Source organism: Ovis canadensis, chromosome 10 (assembly GCF_042477335.2).
Source record: "Ovis canadensis isolate MfBH-ARS-UI-01 breed Bighorn chromosome 10, ARS-UI_OviCan_v2, whole genome shotgun sequence".
NCBI lineage: Eukaryota > Metazoa > Chordata > Mammalia > Artiodactyla > Bovidae > Ovis > Ovis canadensis.
The window spans coordinates 48,444,171-48,465,935 of NC_091254.1; the positions used below are offsets into that span (position 1 = coordinate 48,444,171).

General features: G+C 48.0%; 1 protein-coding gene across 2 annotated transcripts in view; it reads left to right on the top strand.

Moving 5' to 3' along the window:
• Positions 1-21,765, top strand: part of SPATA13 (spermatogenesis associated 13) — a 106,413-nt gene that overhangs the window by 17,192 nt on the left and 67,456 nt on the right. Inside the window, exon 1 of one of the 2 annotated variants that reach the window (XM_069602286.1) lies at positions 3,953-4,038. The exons of the other annotated variant lie outside the window; for it this stretch is intronic. The gene's annotated coding sequence lies outside the window, so the exon portion shown is untranslated. Of the gene's footprint in view, positions 1-3,952; positions 4,039-21,765 lie in introns of those variants that run through there. 2 annotated transcript variants of the gene reach the window in all.

The following is a 21,765-nucleotide window of genomic DNA, read 5'->3' on the forward strand; positions in this document are numbered from 1 at the left end:
GCTTTTGAACTGTGATGCTGGAGAACACTCTTGAGAGTCCCTTGGACAGCAAGGAGATCCAACCAGTCCATCCTAAAGGAGATCAGTCCTGGGTATTCATTGGAAGGACTGATGTTGAAGCGAACACTCCAATCCTTTGGCCACCTGATGCAAAGAGCTGACTCATTTGAAAAGACCCTGATGCTGGGAAAGATTGAGGGCAGGAGGAGAAGGGGATGACAGAGGATGAGATGGTTGGATGGCATCACTGACTCGATGGACATGGATTTGGGTGGACTCCGGGAGTTGGTGATGGACAGGGAGGCCTGGCGTGCTGCAGTTCATGGGGTCGCAAAGAGTTGGACACGACTGAGCGACTGAACTAGACTAAGCTCCTTTTAGAGAATGAAGCTGATATTAGCCATATTTAATATACATATTCAATATTTCTCTAATAAATTAACCATGTTCTAATATGTATTTGACATAATAGATGATTTGGTTCAATATCTTAATTTTAATGGCTGATTAGCTGAAATTTTTCCTTATTAAATTCTCTGACAAAGGAGCATTCTTTTTTTTCCCCTCTAATAATTCCTTGGAATGTCTCTGGAAGCTCTTATAGAAGACTTTCAGTTTCCCTTGAGGAAATGCTAGAGGTCGTGGGCTGCAGAATCAGCCAGTCTTGGTCTGAGTCCCCCTGCTTCCTCACCTGCCGCCCAGGATGGGGACCTGCTACCCTGGACTCTTCTGAGAATTCGGAGAGGCTCTGCAGAGGAGTGCATGGCACAGCTGCTGGCATTTAGGAGGAGCTGAAGGCTCCAGGATGGTGCGCTCATATTCCTCATGAGTACCTTGTATAGCCTGGCAGCCAGTAAATGCCTGAGTGAAAGGCGGTATTGAAATTATTCACCTACTTGTGGAAAACTTCTCGGTGGGCTTTTCTTCCCTGTAAGAGGAATCCTGCCTTGTGAAGGAGTCCAGGCTGGGTGACGTGCCACCTGTCTCTAGGATCCTGCCTGAGGCTCTTAGAGGCAGGCAGCTTCCTCCCCTGCCCTCGGTGGGAAGATGAGTTTAGTGCGGCTTTAGTGCTGTGATTTGATTGTCCTGTCTGTATCCTTCCTTAAGCTGTATCCCTTACTTTGTCAAAACCTTCATTTCTAGTTATCTGGGGTGCTACTGCTACTGCTAAGTCACTTCAGTCGTGTTGGACTCTGTGCGACCCCGTAGACAGCAGCCCACCAGGCTCCCCCGTCCCTGGGATTCTCCAGGCAAGAACACTGGAGTGGGTTGCCATTTCCTTCTCCAATGCGTGAAAGTGAAAAGTGAAAGTGAAGTCGCTCAGTCGTCTCCGACTCTTAGCAACCCCATGGACTGCAGCCCACCAGGCTCCTCATTCCATGGGATTTTCCAGGCAAGAGTACTGGAGTGGGGTGCTACTAATGGGGTTAAATTTAGTTTGCCGTGCAGGTTTGAGATGTATTAGAAAACTCACTGTGCCGTTGTGCTTTGTTACACAGGTCCATTAAATAAGGCCTAGTCCATCCAAACAAAACTGATGAGACCCCCGGGGGTGGGGCGGGTACCATGGTGATTGTCCAGGCACTGCTGTCTGTGTTGGCAGGGTGGTGGAGGTGCTGGGGGGTTGTGGAGTGGAGCAGGGAGGAGGAAGGGAGCTCATAGAGCAGGTGTTACTGTATTGCTACATTTGAGATTAGGGTGTGTGGAGCTTCTCAAGAAAGACATCTACCCACATAGGTTTCTTACTCATGGTAACTTGCGAGCAAAGGTAGAGAAAGAGTTCTACCTGCACGCACGACTTCCTAGTGATAAGGTTAAAGCCTTTTTCTGAGTTTCTATTTCCGGTATCCTGTAAGGCTCTCTCTGTCTTACTAGATCTAAATCTCTTCATCTCATTTTCCGTTATGTGCATGTTGAGATTGTTTTAGCCTCAACAGAGGGCCGAGTGTTTCAAAAATCAGATAAATTGAACATACATTTTCAACTATAAATCAACTATAATGAATACGGATTTTCTTCAGGGCAGACATGATTCTTCTCTGTGGAAAATGCCACCAAAGCAAACCAGGATGAAGGCAGAACTGGGAACAATGGACCGAGAGTCCTCGCTCTGTAAGCTTAGTGCTCAGAACTATTTCTGCGTGGAAAGTTTTCAGAGATCAAATCAAGGCTTTTACTGCTTTGCCGTGTTCTCCACTGGCTGGCGGCGGCCTTACCTTCGGTGCACCTGGGCTGAGGAAGGAAGAGAGGGGACCCACATGTCCTCTCCACGCTGGGGCTGGGAATTTGGAGCATTTGTTCAAATCCTGGTTTTGCCCTGAGTTTGTGTGATTTTTAAAACGATCATGTGTGTGTCCTCTGAAATGGGCCTACCCGGGTTTTGCATGTCTTGGTTCGGTCCCTGAATAAAGCAATGAGCAGACATTAGCACTCCCACCCTGTGAAGGAGACTAACTTGGGGAGGTTAGGTAACTTGTTAAAAGTTACCCAGAAAAGCTAATTTCCTTCCCAGGACTATCATGAGAAGTTACACAGGGTGCTAAGTGAGGAGTCACTGGCAACTTCTTTTTTTAAATATTACAAATCATTCAGATTTTTTTTTAAAGCCATAACCTGTGGCATGTGGGATCTTATTTCCGTGACTAGGGTTCAAACCTGTACCCCCCACGTTGGAAGGCGGAGTCCTAACCACTGGTCCACCTGAGTGGTCCTCATCCAGTTTTATTAATTAACATATATCAAGTTCCCACATAGCCTAAGTAAACCTTTAACAGTCCACCTATGAGTCTCTGACAAAGATTACAGGATTTCAGAAAGATTCCTTTTCTTCTGATGGAACGATGTGAGACATGTGATTTATAATGGTTTACAAAATGGAGACAACTTATTTAGTAAACACAGATGTACATTAATTTAATTTAATTTTTTTAAAACTAGCCGATCAACAAACAATGCTGTGATAGTTTCAGGTGAACAGGGAAGGGACTCAGTCATACATATGCATGTATCCATTCTCCCCCAAACTGCCCTCCCAGCGAGGCTGCCACGTAGCATCGAGCAGTTTCCTGTGCTGAGCCGTAGGTCCTTGGTGGTTGTGTGTGTGTGATCAGTGCTTCGTTGTCGCCGACTCCTGGTGACCCCACAGACTGTAGCCCACCAGCATCCTCTGTCCATGCGATTTTCCAGGCAAGAATACTGGAGCGGGTTGCGGTTTCCTTCTCCAGAGGACTTTTCCGACCCAGGGATCAAACCTGTGTATTGGGTCTCCTGCACTGGCAGGTGGATCCTTCACCACTGCACTCCCTAAGAAAGCCCCCAAAGAAAGAAAGGCATGTAGTAATTTTGAGAGTTAAAATTCATTATTGTTTTTAAATTATCTCAAATAATGACTAGCTGCTTCTTTATTCATGGCAAGTACTGACAGCCTGTATGAGTGGCTGATTGTGAATAGGTATCTGGGCTCTGTGCTCCCTGAGAATGACTCATTTTGAGAAATCAGAGTTAAACTCATTTGGGTGTTGAAATTCCATACAGAAAATCCTCTGGGAGGAATTTTTGGTTCTACCTGAACCCAAGTAATCAGACTGCTTTTGTTCTGAAACCCAAGCCACGCAGCTGGAGAGAACCCAGCCCTGTTGACTGGGTCAGAGGTGGGTCCAGCCGTCAGCATCCGCATGCCCGCCGCCTGGTCCCAAGCAAGCGCCCAACACAGCGGGAAAGCGGGGAAACTGCCGCACTGCCAAGATTACCACTTTCTTGCTGTTGTTGTCAGTTTGGGTTTTTCTGAAGTATATATTTAACTTGTTGATTTTTTTTCTCTCTGATGTGCAATTGTTGTTACACATTAACTTAATGCCAGGCCGCAGCACAAACCTACAAATCACACTGGTGGGTTTTTGTGTTCCGCACAGGACAAAGTTCAAAGCTCTGATAATTTCATGGTCTGAGCTCTCCCGTGGAGCCACCAGGACCTAGAATAAATTCATCCCTACTGTGTGTGGTACGACCCTGGTGGTGGCCTTTTGAAGACCTGGAAAGGTAGGATGGGCCCCGACTGCCATTTTTTAAATGCAATAGCTCTTTTGTTATCTTAATGGAGATTGGAGTTAAAGGAAAACCCATTATTTTTGTTCTGAGTCTAAAGTCAAGTGGTGGCATGTACCAAAAGTGAGGGATGCTTTACTGCTACAGGATTTGAGTGGACATATGAGTTGTTCCCTGGAGAAGGGCATGGCTACTGGCTCCAGTATTCTTGCCTGCAGAATTCCACAGAGGAACCTGGAGGGGTACAGCCCATGGGATTGCAAAGAATCAGATATGGCTTAGCAATCAACACTTTTTTTTTTTTTAATGAGTTTTTCCACCAGGAAGAGCTCATAATTTTCAGGGCAGGCGCTGGGAGTCAGTCTTTTGAAAAGTGCGTTCGTTTTACATTGCATTTTGCTTCTCCGGGGACCTACTCTGTAATTGTGTTCATTATCAATCTGGGCATTCTCCCCGTTTATGTAATGTAATATAAGCCTTTCCTAACAATGCAGACCAGGGCACCTCACTGTGATGTGTGTTTGTGGCACTAAGTAGGTGCTAGTTTGTGTGACCAAAGATTATACCATAAATGCTTTTGTTGGTAACTGTTCACAGAGTGCCTGATAGGCACTGAATAGTAAAATTTTATTGCTTTGCTTTATGAAAGATTTTTTTCATAAGGGATTTTATTTATTGGCAACGTTCTGTTGTGTGTATGATTTTTCTAGGGGCCTGTAATTTAGATTTTTCTGACTCAAGGCTATAATTTATTCTAAAGCTACTTGAAAATCCATTCTGTAAGAAATAAACCAGTGCAGAGAATTGAAAGACTGAGATTTGAAAGAACCAAATTTCAGTTAGCGCTTGGATTTTACCTCTGAAAGGAGTTCCTTCTTTAATTTTGAGTCCACCAGTAGCCCATTAGTTTTGACATCGTGATTATTGACAGTTCTGCATATCTAGTTTTTGACTATGTTCTCATTTTGCAAATCTGCTCCTTGAAAGAAAAGCCATGACAAACCTAGACAGTGCATTAAAAAGCAGAGATATCACTTTGCTGACAAAGGTCCATCTAGTTAAAGCTATGTTTTTTCCAGTAGTCATGTATGGATGTGAGAGTTGGACTATAAAGAAAGCTGAGCACTGAAGAATTGATGCTTTTAAACTGTGGTGTTGGAGAAGACTCTTGAGAATCCCTTGGACTGCAAGGAGATCTAACCAGTCAATCCTAAAGGAAATCAACCCTGAATATTCATTGGAAGGACTAATGCTGAAGCTGAAGCTCTCATATTTTGGCTACGTGATGTGAAGAGCCAGCTCATTGGAAAAGACCCTGAAGCTGGGAAAGATTGAGGGCAAGAGGAGAAGGAGGCAACAGAGAATGAGATGGTTGGATGGCATTATCGACACAATGGACATGAGTGTGAGCAGACTCTGGGAGATAGTGAAGGTCAGGGAAGCCTGACCTGCTGCTGTCCATGGAGTGGCAAAGAGTCAGACATGACTGAGCAACTGAACAACAAAAACAAAGCGGGTCATTTGTCTTAACACACAAAGCATTGCATTTTAACGGTTTCTTGAGGCATTTTGTTGAAGGTCTTTAATTATTGAAATTTAATAGTTTCTTCCAAAGAGACAGACCTGATATGAGAGAGAGAGAGAGAGAGAGAGACAAAGGAGATGCCTGGTTTTAGAGAATCATCTCATATGGGGCTGGCAAGAGCACAGTCTGTAGGCAGCTGGCCAGGCTGGAGATTCCAGCCAGAGTCGATGTTGCAATCTTGCACCAAAGGCAGTCTGGAGGCTGGATCCCTTCCTGCTTGGGGGACCTCAATCTTGTAAGGCCATCTACTGATTGCACAAGGCCCACGTACATTATGGAGGGTCATCTGCTTGCCTCAGAGTCTCCTGATTTCACTGTTAATCACATTAAAATGTGCCTTCACGGCAACATCTAGACTAGTGCTTGACCAGATAACTAACACCATGGCCCTGTGAAGTGGACACATGACGTAACCATCACCACCTCCCAATGGGGAGAGAGTTGGGTTCTCAGTTTCCCTGTGTGGACACTAAAAAGCTCTCTCTCTTCCACCTGCTCACATGAAGAAGAATTAACTTCAAGGTAAAAGTAGAAAATTAGGAAGCTGGGGAGTGACTAGGAAAATGTGATGCCTCACCAGCGATTGGAAATTAGTGGTGCAACTAGGGACAGGAGTTGAGAGCATGTCAAGGATATGCCAAGGTCACGTACTGGGAGTGTAGGGGCTGAAAGTGACCTTCAGACAGCGAGAGGTGTGGGGGGTGAAATAGCAGCAGCAACAGCCCAGTAAAACTGATGGGCAGAGCCTGGAGGTGGCTGGACCCTTGGGAGCCATGGAGACCTCCATGAGCCCTGGGCCCGGCCCCCTGAGACCTGCACGCAGACAGAACCTCAGCAATGCCTCCGACTGAGGGCTGCAGTTGACATGACTTTCTGTTGGCATCAGGGTCTGAGTCAGGCCTCTACGCTCAGCTCCCTCGCTGGAGAGAAGTTACCTACCAGGATTCTGCAGTGTTGGGTTTCAGGAAGTGACAGCAAATCCTGGTGATGGAGTGGGCATGTTTGTCTTCTGTGTGGAAAATACAGGTTTTCCAGAGGTCTCCATGGGGCAGCTTGTTTGAAATGGGCAGCAGAACTATTGGGGAAAAAAATCCATCTTGAAATGGAGGAAAAAAAGAAAGCAATTCAAGAGGTAGGGTAGGAAATCGTATGCATTGGGTGCTTATGTGTCCTCAGGAAATTCTAATCAGCTAATTTATCAAGGAGGTGATTCTGTCACACTTGATTTGCTGTTCAGTTAAAAGGGCCTTCGTGTGGGTTAGACGGGTAGGAGCGGGTTTGTGCAAACGGGGTGGGATCAACAAAGAGCCTTTTATAATCCTTTCCTCCGGGAGGCCGTTCCGGCAGGCGCTGGGCTCTCTGTTGAGACACTGGCAGGAGACTACTTTTTTCAAGGCAGCGTCACCTGTGCTGCCCCTGGTCACGTGCTTCCAGGCTCTCAGACCCAGGAATCCCTTCACTGTCTCAGGAAAGAGAAGGGGAGCAGGCAAACCCAGACCTCTTCTCTGAGGCCTCAGGTTACACGGGGGCCGTGCCCGGGGTTCCCGGAGGCCCTTGAGGGCCCAGGGGCTGCCTGGTCCTCTGCAGCCTCCTCTTCCAGAAGTTTGGCAGAAGCATGGGTGGAGGGCAGCCACCCTTGCGGCCTCGTCCTCGTAGAGTTTCCAAGCATTGCAATGAGATAGTCATCAGGGGATGGTGGTCCATGGGAGAAGTCCAGAGGGGACCACAGAGGCCCCTCTTCCCGTCTGTGGGTCCACATTTAGGTCAGCAGCGGGGTCCCCCACGGTGCCTCCTGGTCTTTGCTGCCTCCAGTTACATGGACTGTGCAGCCCCCGCTGTACACCGAGAGGGGCCCCGAATGGCAGATTCTAGAGTAATGAGACCTGGTTGTACGTGGAGCTGACGTGCAGTTGTGTCAGGCGAGTGCCCACATGTGCAGTGGTTTAAAGGTGCGTTTCTCAGTGCCCTCAACCTCTGTCATTCAAAACAGGATTTTTTTTTTTTTTAAAGAAAGGAAAGTCCACATAACTAAAATCACCCTGAGATTTCCCTCTCCCTCGTGGCCTGCAGGAGCAGGGCAGGACCTGGACAGGAGGGTCCCGGGCCCTTTGTGGGAGGTGGGATGTGGCTGGCGGGTGGCACAGGCTCCCAATATTGCTGCAGTTGTTTCCTTTGGATGTTTGAATCATTCATGGGCTGTGGGAAGGGACTGCTGATTTTTCATCCTACCTCCCCCTCACGTGACTTTATAAAGGATGGTCATTTCACATCTTCTAAACCTGAACTGTGGTCCTGACGATGACTGCATAAGCGTTCAGACTAAGCTGGCCGCTGGGCCAGGCTGAAAGGACAGGGACTTCCCCTTCCTGGCACCTAAGTATCTTCTGTGGCCGACTCACTTGTGTGCTGTTTCAAAATTCCACCTGCTTAACGCATGTGGAGTCTTCACCTGCTGGGCATGAATCAGTGATTTCCTCTGTCCTCCCCAAGATCAGTTGCAGGCTGCTTATTTGTTGTCATAGGAGGTGAAACAGTGTCTCTTGTGAAGATGAATTATGGCTAAATTCGTGGGAAGTGAGCACTTGTTCAGTCCCTAAGTTGTGTCCAACTCTTTGCAACTCCATGAACTGCAGCACGCCGGGCTGCCCAGTCCTTCACCATAAAAGTTTCCCCAGCCTCTCCCCACCGCACCCGCCCCCCACCCCACCCCCAGCCTCTGACAACCGCTGGTCTGCTTTTAGTCCCCATGGATTTGCCCATTCTTGGCATTTTGTATAAATGGAATTGCATAATATGCTGCCTGTTGTGACCAGCTCCTTTCACTTAGGACAATATTTTCAGTGTTCATCCATGTGTAGTAGGTATTAGTGCTTCTTTTTATGAAAAGGAATGTTCAGATCTGTGGGTATGTTATATTTGGCTTATTCCTCCTCCCCCAGTGGATGGATATGTGGTTTGTTTCCACTTTTTAACTGTTAGGAATAATGTTGCTGCAAACACTCATGTATGAGTTTTTGTGTGGACTTGTTTGCAGTTCTCTTGGGAACACCTAGCAGTGGAATTGCTGAGTCATATGATAACTTTATGTTTCATATTTTTTTTTTAGAAACTGCCCAACTGTTTTGTATGGTGGCTGCTCCATTTTGCTTTCTCATTAGTTGTGTAAGAGGGCTCTGATTGCTCCATGTCTTTGTCAACACTTGTTATTGTCCAGAACAACACAGTATTCTAGAAAACTCCTAATTATGCAGGCACCGATTTTCTGTGAGGTGAGATTTTCTAGGATTTTGGGTTTTTTTTCTTTGTCTTCCAGGCAACTGACCTATTGGTTTCACTTTAACAATATCTAGTTTCACTTCCCTGGGGACGAGAGGGAAGCTGGGAGAAGTTAACCTGGTTAATGTAGGTACATATTAACACCTGTTAACAAGTTGGCCGGGAAGAAAAGGCTGACTGCATTAGCTCAAGTGGTGTTTTAGATTAATGGCAGGTAGCTCTCTGCAGGACTGGGGCTGTGTTCTCGGTTACTATGGTAATCTGTAAACTTTGTGTCTTCTTTAATACGAATGTTGAAAGTCAATTAGCCGTTTTCTGTATTATCTGAATGACCGCTCTATAGGGAAAACTGCAGCTCAATTTTATCGCCTCAGTTTGCATTTGAACAAGAAATTAAAGCGGCACCATTTAATTTCATGCAGAGTTTTCAAAACCTCTTAAGGAGTCTGGGGTAATATTTCCAAGGGCTTCCACTGTTGCTGAAATGTGGTGAGAGGTGTGCTGGTCAGCATTTCTCTGGGTTTCCTCTGTGGAGCCCCTGTCACCATGGTGAGAAGGAAGATACGCTGCCGTGGAGTGAAGCCTCGGTGTCAAGAGGCTGGTCACCGTGAGGTGTCAGCTCCAGTCTTTAACAGTCATGTGAATTTGCATTCTCTCTTGTGATATTCACATAGTAGCTATCTAACATTTATCTTACTGTAAAACAGTCTTAAAGAACAGTTAAAAATAGCTGCACCTTGAGAATTCGCCGGCCGGGCAGTGATTAAGACCGTGCTTTCATAGCTGAGGGTGTGGGTTCAATCCCTGTTTGGTAAACTAAGACCCCACAAGCCGTGTGGCGCAGCCAAAAGCAGCAACAAGAAGACAGCTGGGAGGTGTTCTGATTTACGGAGGACAGCTCTGTACCGTCCTTTCTAAGCCATCCGTTTATTTAGTAAATATTTACTAGGGATAAAAAAGTGTAGAGATGTTATCCATGTATTTTTTTGTATGAATGACTTCTTTTATTTTTAATATGGTTTTTCTTTGTTTGTTTGTCTTAAATTGATGTACAGTTAATTCACAGCGTTGTGTTAGTTTCAGGTGTAAAGCAAAGTGATTCTATTTTTTGTGTGTGTTCTTCTTCAGATCCTTTCCCTTCCTGATTATTATAAGATATTGCGTGTATTTGCCTCTGTTATACAGTATTTCCTTGTTGGTTGTCACTGTCTATATGGTGGTGTGTGTATGTCACTCTCCAAAGAGCCTACAAAGGTACTCGAGGAAGCAGCACTGGCGCCTGATAGAGCAGCTCAGGCACGAGGCGAAGTGAACAGGACCAGAGTTGCCTTGGAGACTTGGGGCCGGGGCGCTGAAGTGTTCATTGAAGATGACAGTTTGCAGCTGGGAGGACCTGAGCTTGCTCTGACTTGGGTCACATGGCCTACGCTTTCCAAGCATCCCTTTGCTCCCCCCAAGGGGGTCAGGCACGGTCAAGTTCTTAGGAATTTCTGGAGCCGGGGCTGTGCTGAGAGGGTGTGGGGAAGAGGTAAGAGTGATCTCCCAGTGGCGCCCAGCCTGGGCCTCCTCCCGGGAGTCCTACCCCCGCTGTGAGGCCCGGGTCCTCAGATGAGAAGAGGGTTGTCAGAGCTGCGGGTGGGGCAGAGACAGGAGTGACCAGACCTCAGATCCTGCACCCGTGGGAGCGTCTGATCTGGGTTGGTCAGAGGGTGAGTGGAGCAGAGGAGATTTTCAAAAGCTCCAGAAGCTAAGTAGGTCCAAGTAGCATACTGCAATCTAACGTCTGTAATAATAATACAGACGAACGAGAGACAGCAAAGAATGAAAGCACTCGGAGGGTAGAGAAGCATTTTGAGAAGCATCCCGGGGGTTGGGGCTGTAGAGAGCCAAGTAAAGATGACCGCAGTTCTGGTTTCCTCTTTGCCTCTTTGTTCAAACACGTCTGCCACGGTATGCGTCACTAGTTAAGGTTATTTGCGGTCTAAAGAAATCGACACATTAGTAGAAAGTAGCGTATTTTAATGGCACCCAACTCCAGTACTCTTGCCCGGAGAATCCCATGGACGGAGGAGCCTGGTGGGCTGCAGTTCATGGGGTCGCTAAGAGTCGGACACGACTGAGCGACTTCACTTTCACTTTTCACTTTCACGCATTGGAGAAGGAAATGGCAACCCACTCCAGTGTTCTTGCCTGGAGAATCCCAGGGACGGGGGAGCCTGGTGGGCTGCCGTCTATGGGGTCGCACAGAGTCGGACACGACTGAAGTGACCTAGCAGCAGTGTATTTTAAGAGACAATAACAGGCATGATTTCTAAATTAGACTGGAATATTTAAAGAGAACCAATTTGAGAAGGAGCCCGGTTTGAAGGGAGCAACCAGGTGCCAGTATAGATGGACAGTGATCAGATATATTGGAAAAAGGGGACTCAGTTACTTAGAAACCTTATCTTTGTGGTAGAACTTCTTATTGTTTTATGTTTTATTATTTTTCAGTCTTTGAAAAAGACCTATATTTAGAGAAAGAGTTGCTGTTTATTTCTGCTGCTGTCTAAATCTATAACATTTGTATAAGATAGTTAAAAGTGTGTGAGGATAATGACAAAAACTGTTACATGACACAGACTCAGTAGAAAATTACAGAGGAAAAGAGTAATGGGACCATGGTGATTGAATATAGATTAAATGTATCAAGGGGCAATTTTCACAATGTTAAAACATGGGTAACCTGTTAAATCCCTGGTGAGCATGTGTCAGAGACTGATTTACCCCATGAGTGAGGGTAGGGGTCTGGGGTGCTGAGGGCAGGGGACTCAGGGTGCTGGGGGAAGGGGTCAGACAGTCAGGAAAGGCTGAGAGGTTTGCTGAATGGGAGACAAAACCGGCTAACGCCCCACAGGCAGTACAACCGTGACCTCTGTGGTTATCTTTTCTGAAAGGCAGAAATGATCTGCATCGCTAAGGGACACAAATAATCTACAAATTAACCTGTGACTCACCTAATCAGCAGGAAATAGCAAGTCAAAATTAGGCACGTTCTCTGGAGAATGAGATTGTCTTTGGGGTGTCCTATGGGACCCACTCTGATGTGGTATTGAAAGCGCCACCCTTTTCTGGGTTTCCGTTTCTGGTTGCTGTTTAAAATGAGTGTAAGGATTGGAGAGGGGCCGCTAACATTCCTGAAGTTACCAGATGCCCGGGGCTCAGTGCACAGGGTGTGACAGACATTCGGTTTCCCGGAAGCAGAGCCTTGTTCTTCCAGCGCCTCCTCCCCTCACCCCCTCCTCTACACTTGTTTTGTTTCTAAAGTGACTGTGCTCCGTGTCAGGTCCCCCCGCCTCCCCGCTCCGTACCAGCATGGACGTGGGAATCAGGCGGCAAGCTTATGTCAGGGACAGATGGCTTTGCTGGGTGTTCCAGAAACAGGAAAAATTGCCACGAGGTCTCTGAAACCCTTCACCATGAAATCCTTTAGACTCAGGTGACAAGGTCTGTGGGTGTTTCCCATCTGGGGCCTGAGTAAGTGCGATTGTATGCTTGGTTAGGTCTGGTTGGACGCCTGGTTCAGCGTGGTCTGGGGTCACCGTGAAGCATTGTTTTTGGGGTGGCTCAGTTCACGACAATTTCCTAAGTAAGTGTTGTGGGGACTTAAAGCTTGACATCTGGTTCAGCAAGTGAGCAGTGCATTTTGCTCCACTCTGCTCTTGTCCCAGATGTTGTGTAGGCCTGCCCCACGTGTGCTCATGAGGGTGTGGACCCTGAGAGGCGTCTGGGACTCAGCAGGATTAGGAGAGCTGTAAGTAGCAATGACTGCAGGGCATCCGAAGTGGGCAATGCCCTTCCTAAGGGCCCTTTCTGCTGTTTCTGAAAGGATTGCATTTTTAGGAGATGGGGTTTGTTTGTTCAGGATCATAAAACCTACGGTGGAGGAACCTCAGAGGTGATGCATCCAGCCCCCTCTGTGGCCGCTGAACCGTCTTGAACTGCTAGATGCCTGATGCTTCATGAATTCTTTGTCCCGGAACTAAAAGGACTGCATTCTATGCACTGATTCTCCCAGAGGATGCACGTCTGAGTAAATCTGTGCTCCTTCCATAGGAAAATTCCTAAATTTTGTGTTAAAAGCTGAGCATCCCAGGATCCTTCTATTGTCTGTGAAAGGACATGGGTGCCGGACCATTGTCTAGGCCGAGTTGCAGTGACTGTTCTTCTAACATGTGGTACTTAGGACTGCATGTGTCATCTCGGATTAATTGGCTGGGGAACAGGTTAGGGGAAGGCTGGGAAAGACTGTTGCCTCTTCCATCGAGCTTGGCTCCCATCGTTTTGTGTAGAATTGAATGTATTGGAATTTCTGAGAGTCATGTGACAATGTTGATCACAGTGACCAGGTGGTTCTCTGCCTTTGGGTTCTTTTCGAAATAAATTGCTTCTGTGTCAAGTATTCCCATGTTAGCGATGTTTAGGTAATTTTTAACCTAATTGCTTAAGCATTAAGCCACCTAATGTTTATGATAGTAAGCAACACTATTAATAATAATATAGGGGTTTTATCAGAGAGGAAGACTAGCTTGATGGCCAGGAGCTAGCACTGGAGTCGGACTGTCCATGGGTTCAAATTCTGTCTCCTTTGTTTATTACTATATGACCTGGACATAATCCAGTGGGTTTGTGCCCGTAGGGTTCCCATGGCCTCTGGCACGTGGTCAGCGGTCCGAATGGGATCTGTTCCTCTCTTTCCCAGACGCCTCTGAGCTCTTCAACAGGCAAGTTACTATTTAACCCAATTCCAGCTGAGGATACTAGTATGTCCCCCCTTTTCCAGATGTGGGAGCTGTATCACTTGTTTAGGGTTAAGTGGCTGCTAGATCTGCAGTAGGGATTTGAGCACAGGTCTCTCTGATGCCAGGTGATCAGTCCACCCACTTGCCTGCATTCATGCGTGCCAAGTCACTTCAGTCATGTCTGACTCTTGGGAACTCCGTGGAGTGCAGCCCGCCAGGCTCCTCTGTCCATGGGATTCTCCAGGCAAGAATACTGGAGTGGGTTGCCATTTCCTTCTCCAGGGGATCTTCCTGACCCAGAGGTTGAACCCAGGTCTCTCATGTCTCCTGCATAAGCAGGTGGGTTCTTTACCACCAGTGCCCCCTGGGAAGCCTCTCACCTGCTTAGTCCTGTTACGGCACATTATTAATATTAGCGTTTTCTGCCTTATCCTTCTTAACGCTCGTATATCTTCTTAAAATGAGTTTATTAAACACTTAATTTGTACAAAGAACATATGTAACATGTGTAAGTTTGACAGCCTCTCCTGAGAGGTAACCGTCACTCTGAATTTTGGGCTTATCAGTCCTTGAAAAAAAGTGAAAATGTTAGTCGCCCTGTTGCGTCTGACTCTTTGTGACCTCATGGACTGTAGCCCGCCAGGCTCCTCTGTCCATGGGATTTTCCAGGCAAGAATACTGGAGTGGGTTGCCGTTCCCTACCCCAGGGGATCTTCCCAACCCCGGGATCGAACCCGAATCTCCTACTTTGCTGGCCAGTCCTTTATCGTCTGAGCCGCCAGGGAAGCCCTGTCACTCCCTAAGGTTTCTTTTTTGAGTTTCCACCTAGAAACACATCCCTCAACATTTCTTTCCCTTACGTAATCTCCTAGTTGAATAAGCATGACGCCTGGGGTGTGACTGTAGAGCAGCTTTGTTTTTCTGCTCCTAGGGGACCCATGAATTAGTTCTGAGCTGCATTCCTCCCCAGCCTCCATGGAAACCTGGGCAGGTCCCCCGATTCCCCTGTCACTTGTGGGTCATAAAAATCTCACATTCACATCCGGCTTAAACAAACTACTCACAAATGCAATTAAAATGCTTGATTTCATGTAATAATCCAACTTTAACCTTGTGTTAATAGAGGCTTTTGACTTGGCATCTGTCTCTCCCTGCCTGTTACTCCAACACCACCCCCCTGAATATTGCTGATTCCCCAACCCTTGTTCTTTCATGTGAACCTCAAAATCTGCTGGTTGGGATGACGCACTCATAGAATTGGATTTTGATGGAAGTGTTCTTGAGTCTTGGTGATGCAGTGGTGCTGGTTCTCCCTTCATAGACCTTGGTCAGGTGGTCACTAACTCAAGGGGTGGGTTTCTGGGTGCTCACCTGGATGAGCAGAGACCCTCTGCTGTGGACAAAGCTCTCAAGTAGTAAAGGTCTGTGTCGCTGGCTTGACCGTCCTGTTCACTCAGCAGCTTTTTGTTTACTTATATTTTAAATCTATACTCGTTTTAAGAGTAGTTTTCAATTTACAGAAAAATTAATCAGAAAGTACAGTGTTCCCTAATACCCATCTGCCTGGCATAGTTTTCCCCTGCTTATAACTTCTCACATCCGCCTGGCACAGTTGTACCAGTCCATGAGCTGATATTGACTGCCACCTTGTCATCCCCCAGAACTGTGGCTCACTTTGGGGTTCACTCTTGGGGTGGTGCTGTCCATCCTGAGTTGGCACAAATGCATGGTGACAAGCGCCCATCTGGACAGCATCTCACAGAGTGGTCTCACCGCTTGAGAATCCTCTGTGCCCCCCGTTCACCCTCCCTCCTTGTAACACCTGGCAACTACCGATCTGTTCATTGTCTCCAAGGCTCTGCCTTTTCCAGAATGTCGGATAGTGAGAGCTATCCAGTATATGGCTTTTTTGGATTGTCTTCCACTTAGTGTTATGCTTGAAGGCAACCCACTCCAGTATTCTTGCCTGGAGAATCCCAGGGATGGAGGAGCCTGGTGGGCTGCAATCCATGGGGTCGCTAAGAGTCAGACATGACTGAGCGACTTCACTTTCACTTTTCCCTTTCATGCATTGGAGAAGGAAATGGCAACCCACTCCAGTGTTCTTGCCTGGAGAAACCCAGGGACGGGGGAGCCTGGTGGACTGCCATCTATGGGGTCACACAGAGTCAGACACAACTAAAGCAACTTAGCAGCAGCAGTTGAAGGTTTCTCCATTTGTTTTCAAATGGCTGATAGCTCAGCTCTTTTTGCACCGAATACTATTCTGCTGTCTGGACGCACCACAGTTTATTTGTCTAGTCACCCCCCGAAGGTCATCTTGCCTGTTTCCCAATGTTGGCAGCTATGAATAAAACTGCTGTAAACGTGTCAGCTCTTTTGCTTTCTCTCTTGGTTTCTCATTGGTAAAATGAGACATTGAACACAAGTCTTTATTGCGTCTAACCCGTGGAAATCCCATCTGTGAAGACAGTTGAGGATTAGGACCAAGACCAGGACCAGGAGAGTGGGTGACATCTCAGTCCCCAGAAGGAGCCTGGAGAAGAAGATGAGGGGCGGCCAGGGGCTGGACAGAGCAGAGAGCATGAGGATGAAGCCTTTTCAAACAGAAAACAAAACCCAGAGCAGCAAACCCAGGAGCTGCTTGGTTTACAGGACTAGTTTTTCAGCCTGTAACCAATGTCGAATGTGAAACTGGCCAGGAAGGCCTTAAATGTGGGCAGGTGCGAATGTGGGTGAGTGTGCCTGCCTAGCTGGCCGGGGCTTCACACCAGCTGAAACACGGCAGCCCCGCTGTCTGGGCGCAGGCACCCACGTGGGCAGCCCCTCGAGATGCCCAGGGAGGTGGTCCAGCCTGCATCTGCATTGGAGCCTGGCTTTCAGCGGAGACGCCGCCCCACCTTTGGCTCATGCCCAGTTTTGAGGGCTCCTGGTTGCTTTACTGTGAAGCCATTGGCGTGGACTATGAGTCGCCTGTCACAGGAAGGGGGTTGCTCTCCTGCAAATCCAAACAGGCAAAAGCTGAGCCATGAAGATCTTCATTGTAAAGTCCCTGAAAAAAGTGATGGAAAAACCATCAGGAGAAAAGACTTTTGACTTTTCCTGAGGTTGCTGGTGATGAAGATGAGAACCTTGTGACTTTTCTGAGGTGGGGACCTAGGAAGTTATGTTGGCCTTTTTGACCAAAGTTCATTCCTCGGACACTTACAGCAGATATATACTTTACCTTGAATTACGTGTCTAAATCCTCTTCAGAATGTTTATCAGATGATTCACAAGGCCATCATGCTTAATATCGTCAATTTTGTGCTCTAACAGCTTTAGTATATAATCTACGTACCATAAAATTCACTCTATGCAATTGTACAAGTCAGTTATTTTTGGTGAAGTTTACAGAGCTGTGCAACCACAGTCCCCAGAAGAACCCTCATGGCCCTTTATGGTCACCTCTTGTTTTGTCCCCAGCCCCCGGCCTCCACTTCCTGCGTCTGTAGAGTCGCCCTTCCTGGACACCCTGAAGCTGCTAGAAGCCAGCAGCGTGTGAGCTGCTGGATTTTTGGCTGGGCCACGCAGCATGTGGGACCTTAGTTTGCTGGCCAGGGACCAAACCCACGCCACCTGCATTGGAAGTGCAGAGTCTTAAGTGCTGGCCCTCCAGGGAAGCCCCTCCATGTCTGTCTTCTTGCACTGTGTCCTTTAAGGCTCCATTTAGCTTTTGGAGTCTGTCCATGTTGTCATAAATGTATTTTTATACAACGACAACGAGTAACTCTATAATACTTGATCCCTGTGTTCTTTGCTACATCTGAGTGTATTCTTGCTCTTAAAAGATAATAAGTAAGGATATCACTTTGTTGTGTGTTTGCAAGTTTGTTTTCTAGTTCTAGGATTCAAGTTCAGAAGGACTGGATAGGGGCATTCAGCCAGCAGAATCGATGGACTCTAGCACTGGCCTCCATTGGAGACCTAAGTTCCTATTTTTCAGTCTCACCTGTACTTTGAGGTACAGTATTAGAATGCTCCTATGACTTTTTTGTGTGTGTGCAAATTGGGGAAGAAAATTAAAATTGAGGTTTAATACCTGAAGGGTGTAGGAGGCAAAATCGTGCAGAATAACAGATAATAGACCTGCTGTTCCTGCTCGGAAGATGCCAGTGGAGACGGTGACAGGTCTCGTCACATGGGCTTTGTCTTCTGTTCTCTGTCTCCGCTTGCCTCTCTAATGATGTGCGATCAGAAGTCTGCACTGAGCGCAGGGGACAGAGCCCCCACAGGAGATGAGAACAGAGTAGGGACTGCTACTGGGTCTGTCAGCTGAAGCGTCCTGGTGCTTGTCCAGTCTGGTGGTGGGGTGGTTGAGAGGGGAGCAGAGGGCTGATTCCATGAGGGTTTCTGGGGAGATATTAGGAGTCAACTCGTTGCAAGCCTCCCCTCCCACCCCAAGTGCGGCAGACCCTTCTGTGGAAGATGCAGACTGGTTCCTGGGGCATCCCCGTCCCACAGCAGGAGAGGAAGTCATGCCCATAAGGCTGCTTTTCCCTCTTTCCTCAATTCCTCACAGAGAAATGAGCTTCCTTTCATGAAGTCTGTTTTGGTAAGGAGCCAGGTGTCCGATCCAGCAAAGGGTGGACTCCTGGCCCTTTGTCCTCATGGTTTCCTTGAACTCCACCATTGAGAACGTGCTGTGGGGCCCGCGTCTCTGTGTGTGACACGTGGTGACAGTCACGTGTGTGTTGGGAGAGCCTGACCACGGTGACATGGGGCCTTCCCTTCAGGGCCGGGTCTTGAAAGCGAGAATTGAGATACAGAATTTATTGTGGCTTAAATTCAGTGGCTCCTCCAAGTCTCAGACTTATTTCTCATTTTTCTTGGTGGAGAGGTGGGAAAGGAGACAGAAAGACTCTCTTTTGGATCTTAAAATGCCACAGTTAGTTCTGGAGAGAAGATGGCAGTCCTTCCCACAGGTGGTAGGGTTACTTTGTAGGCATGCAGACTCAGTGTTCACAAGGAGTCCCTGAACGTTTCATCAAATATTTATTGAGCTGTTAACAGCTGCCAGACACTCTGGGTACACGTGGTAGCTGAGGGTGACAAGGACAGGCCTGTCCTGGAGGACACGTGCACATTTCTGAGCAAGCTGCTCCTAGTCGGTCATGAGTCAGGCCTTGTGGAAGAAGCTATGTTCCAGGCTGGTCTTTGCTGCAAGTTGGGTTCAACCCTGGCTCAGAAGGTCCCAAACTTCCCAGTTCATGAGCCCTGGCTTCTCAGCAAGTCTCTTATGCAGCCCCTCAGTCAAAAGAAACACTTAATAATTCCATTATTAAGCAGTTTTTAACTAGCTGTCCAAAAAAGGCTGTTGCTAAGTGTAGAAAGAGAAGCATGTTAAGAAAAGCTTAGCCTTCTGCAGAAATTTATGTGCTTGGTTTAGTTTAAAGGCAAGCAGAAGTCTTAACATGTATGCTCTCTTTTTGTTGGAGGTAGGGATTTTTTTAACCTAAATTTTTACAAAATTATGCAGAAAACACAAAATTCCCAGAAAATGGGAATCTCTAGTGAATGTTTTTGTTTTCTGGACAAGTCTGTAATCTCCTGAACAACAGGCTCATGTTGACCTCAGTGTCAGTTCTGGAGAGCCCTCAGAGGACACAGTATAACAGCGATAAGACACAGCAAGAAATGTCGCAACCCCAATCGAGACAGTCAAGGGCTATGCTTAGGACCAGGGCGATTTTAGGAATTTAGCTGGAAAATGCAGTCGTCACAAAACATCAACAGGAATTGTTGAAAAAGCCTGTTCTGTTTCTCCATTAAACCTCAGTAGGTATAAGGCTTTAGCTTCATTTAGTTCTTAATTTTAGAAGATCGGTGTTGAAACCGATCGGATTGTCACATTTAAGGTGTGGGGCGAGGGAATGAAAGACAGTTCTTGTCGAAGGTGAGTCAATAAATGAGGACCTTTGCAGGTGCCCCCACCTCCCTCCCCTGTAGTCCTGGTACTGATGTCACTTCCTGAGGGAGCCCGTTGAGGTGTCATAACCACGCAGGCTTCCTTACAATCACTTGTTTAATCGTGTGTCTCCCAGCTGGCTGAGACAGTGTCCACTGTCCCCACTCTCGTCCTCTGTCTGTCCCAACACCAGTGGTGGAGTGAATGGATGAGCAGATGAAGCCTCAAGTGAGGTTTTCTTGTTACAAGATGAAGTCTCAAAACAAGGCGCAGGTGATCTGTTTCACTGGAAGCAGTCGGTGCTTCTTTCTGACTTGCCTGCACTCGGATTACCGGCCTGTGGCCCTGAGCTGCTTGTGTCACCACTCCGAGGCAAGGAGGAGACGTTTCTGCTGAGGCACAGCCTCTCGCATCAGAGCCCTTGCTCTAGGAGGGACAGTGGGGACCCAGGGTGATGCTGTGCCATTACGGTTCTGAAGTGATCGTTAGCCAGGGACATGAACCAGCAGACTTGGGCGGGCTTTCCTAACTCTCTGAGGCTGGTCTCACCAAGGGTCTCGCAGGGTCTCGTCTGCAGTCGCTGGGTCCTTTGCAGCCCCGGGCAGCTCGTGGTTGCGGGGCGGGAACAGACCTAGTCCTCTCTTGGTTGCCTGGTGCTCACCTTCCTGGGCCTCTGGGGAGACCCGCCCGCTCCCCTCCCACTCTCCTTTTTTTAGGTTCAAGACACTTCCATCATTGTTATTCTTTAGTTTTTTTTTTTTTTTTTTTAAGCACCTAAATTGGTTTTGAACTCTTCACAAAAGACAGAATGTAGTGCTCATTTCACATCAGGCCCTCTGAGCAGCCTACATATTCAGAATGTCGTGGACCCCTGTGTCATGGGGGTGGGGCCTGGGTGTTCCTGAGTCTCACATGTGTCCCTGCCACATTCCGTTGGGCTTCCAGAAGCTTCCGACCTGTGAGAGTCAGCAGCATTGCATCAGGCAAATGGAGCTGGGGGACGGGCCGGCTGGTGGCTGGTCTCCCCACAGGCAGAGCTGGACGCTGTGTGAGGTTGGGGAGTCCGGGAGGACAGGCTGGGGAGAGGGTCAGGACTGAAGCTGGGAGGAGAGAACAGTGCTCGTGGGCTGTGTTTGGAGAGAGAGAAGAAACCTGGCCGGTCTCCCACACTCGCTCCCCCTGCAGGGAGTGGTGGGCTAGTAGAGAGAGTGCAGTGGCAGGGCTGTGTCCACAGAAGGTGTGTCATCTTTGCCGTCCAGAAGACCTCAGTGTGCACAACCCCAGGGGCGGCCACCTGCCTGCAGCAGCGGCCCTGGGCAAGAAGCCGGATGATGGAGTGGCTGTACAGTCCCACGGAAGCTTCTGGCACAAGTTTCTATTGTAGAAAGAATAGTAAACCCCCAAAAGAAGCCACTGAGGGGCTCTCCTGAGTTGCCTGCTAGTCCTTTATTGAAGGGTAAATGTGAGCTGAGGAATTGGCACTGGGTGAGGGCCTGAGACACGTGCAGTCTTTCCCTCCGTCTGGTTTTCCTTGCACTCGGGGCTGGTGGCTTTTCTGAGCCTCTGGAGTGAGGCTGGAGCCCATCATTAGAGGAGGTTTCCTTTGCAGAGACCAGGGTCCTCGGTCCTCGGCTGCAGAGGGACACACGATGTCCCCGGGGAGGGCTCATTACCACCGCCCCCTTCTCTATCCAAGCAGCCTCCCCCACTCCACCCCACTGAGCTCCTGCCAGGCCCCACAAGGTGGGGGCGTGACTGGGGACCTCTGCTCAGGGACAGTGGCCGGTCACCACTGCTCTGGTCTCTTTGGTACCCGTGGGTACCAGGGCATCTCCTGAAGGAGGATGTCTGTGAACCAACAGCCATGTGTCATTTCGGTTAGAAGCGGGCAGTTTAAATCAGACGAACGAGGCATTCCAGCAACTGTTTTCCTATGAAAACCAGCGTGAGCACGCGGGCCACCAAGTGAACTAGCAGGAGAAGGTGGTCTCTGCACCTCTGTCCTCAGGGCTGGCAGCACGGCTGCTCCCACACCCTCTAAACTGGGGCCGAACTGGATGGAAATGGGGTGGTAGGCTTATCTTGTTCTCTCCAAAATGCAGTGTTGTAAACTGGGAATTTATGTCCAGAGA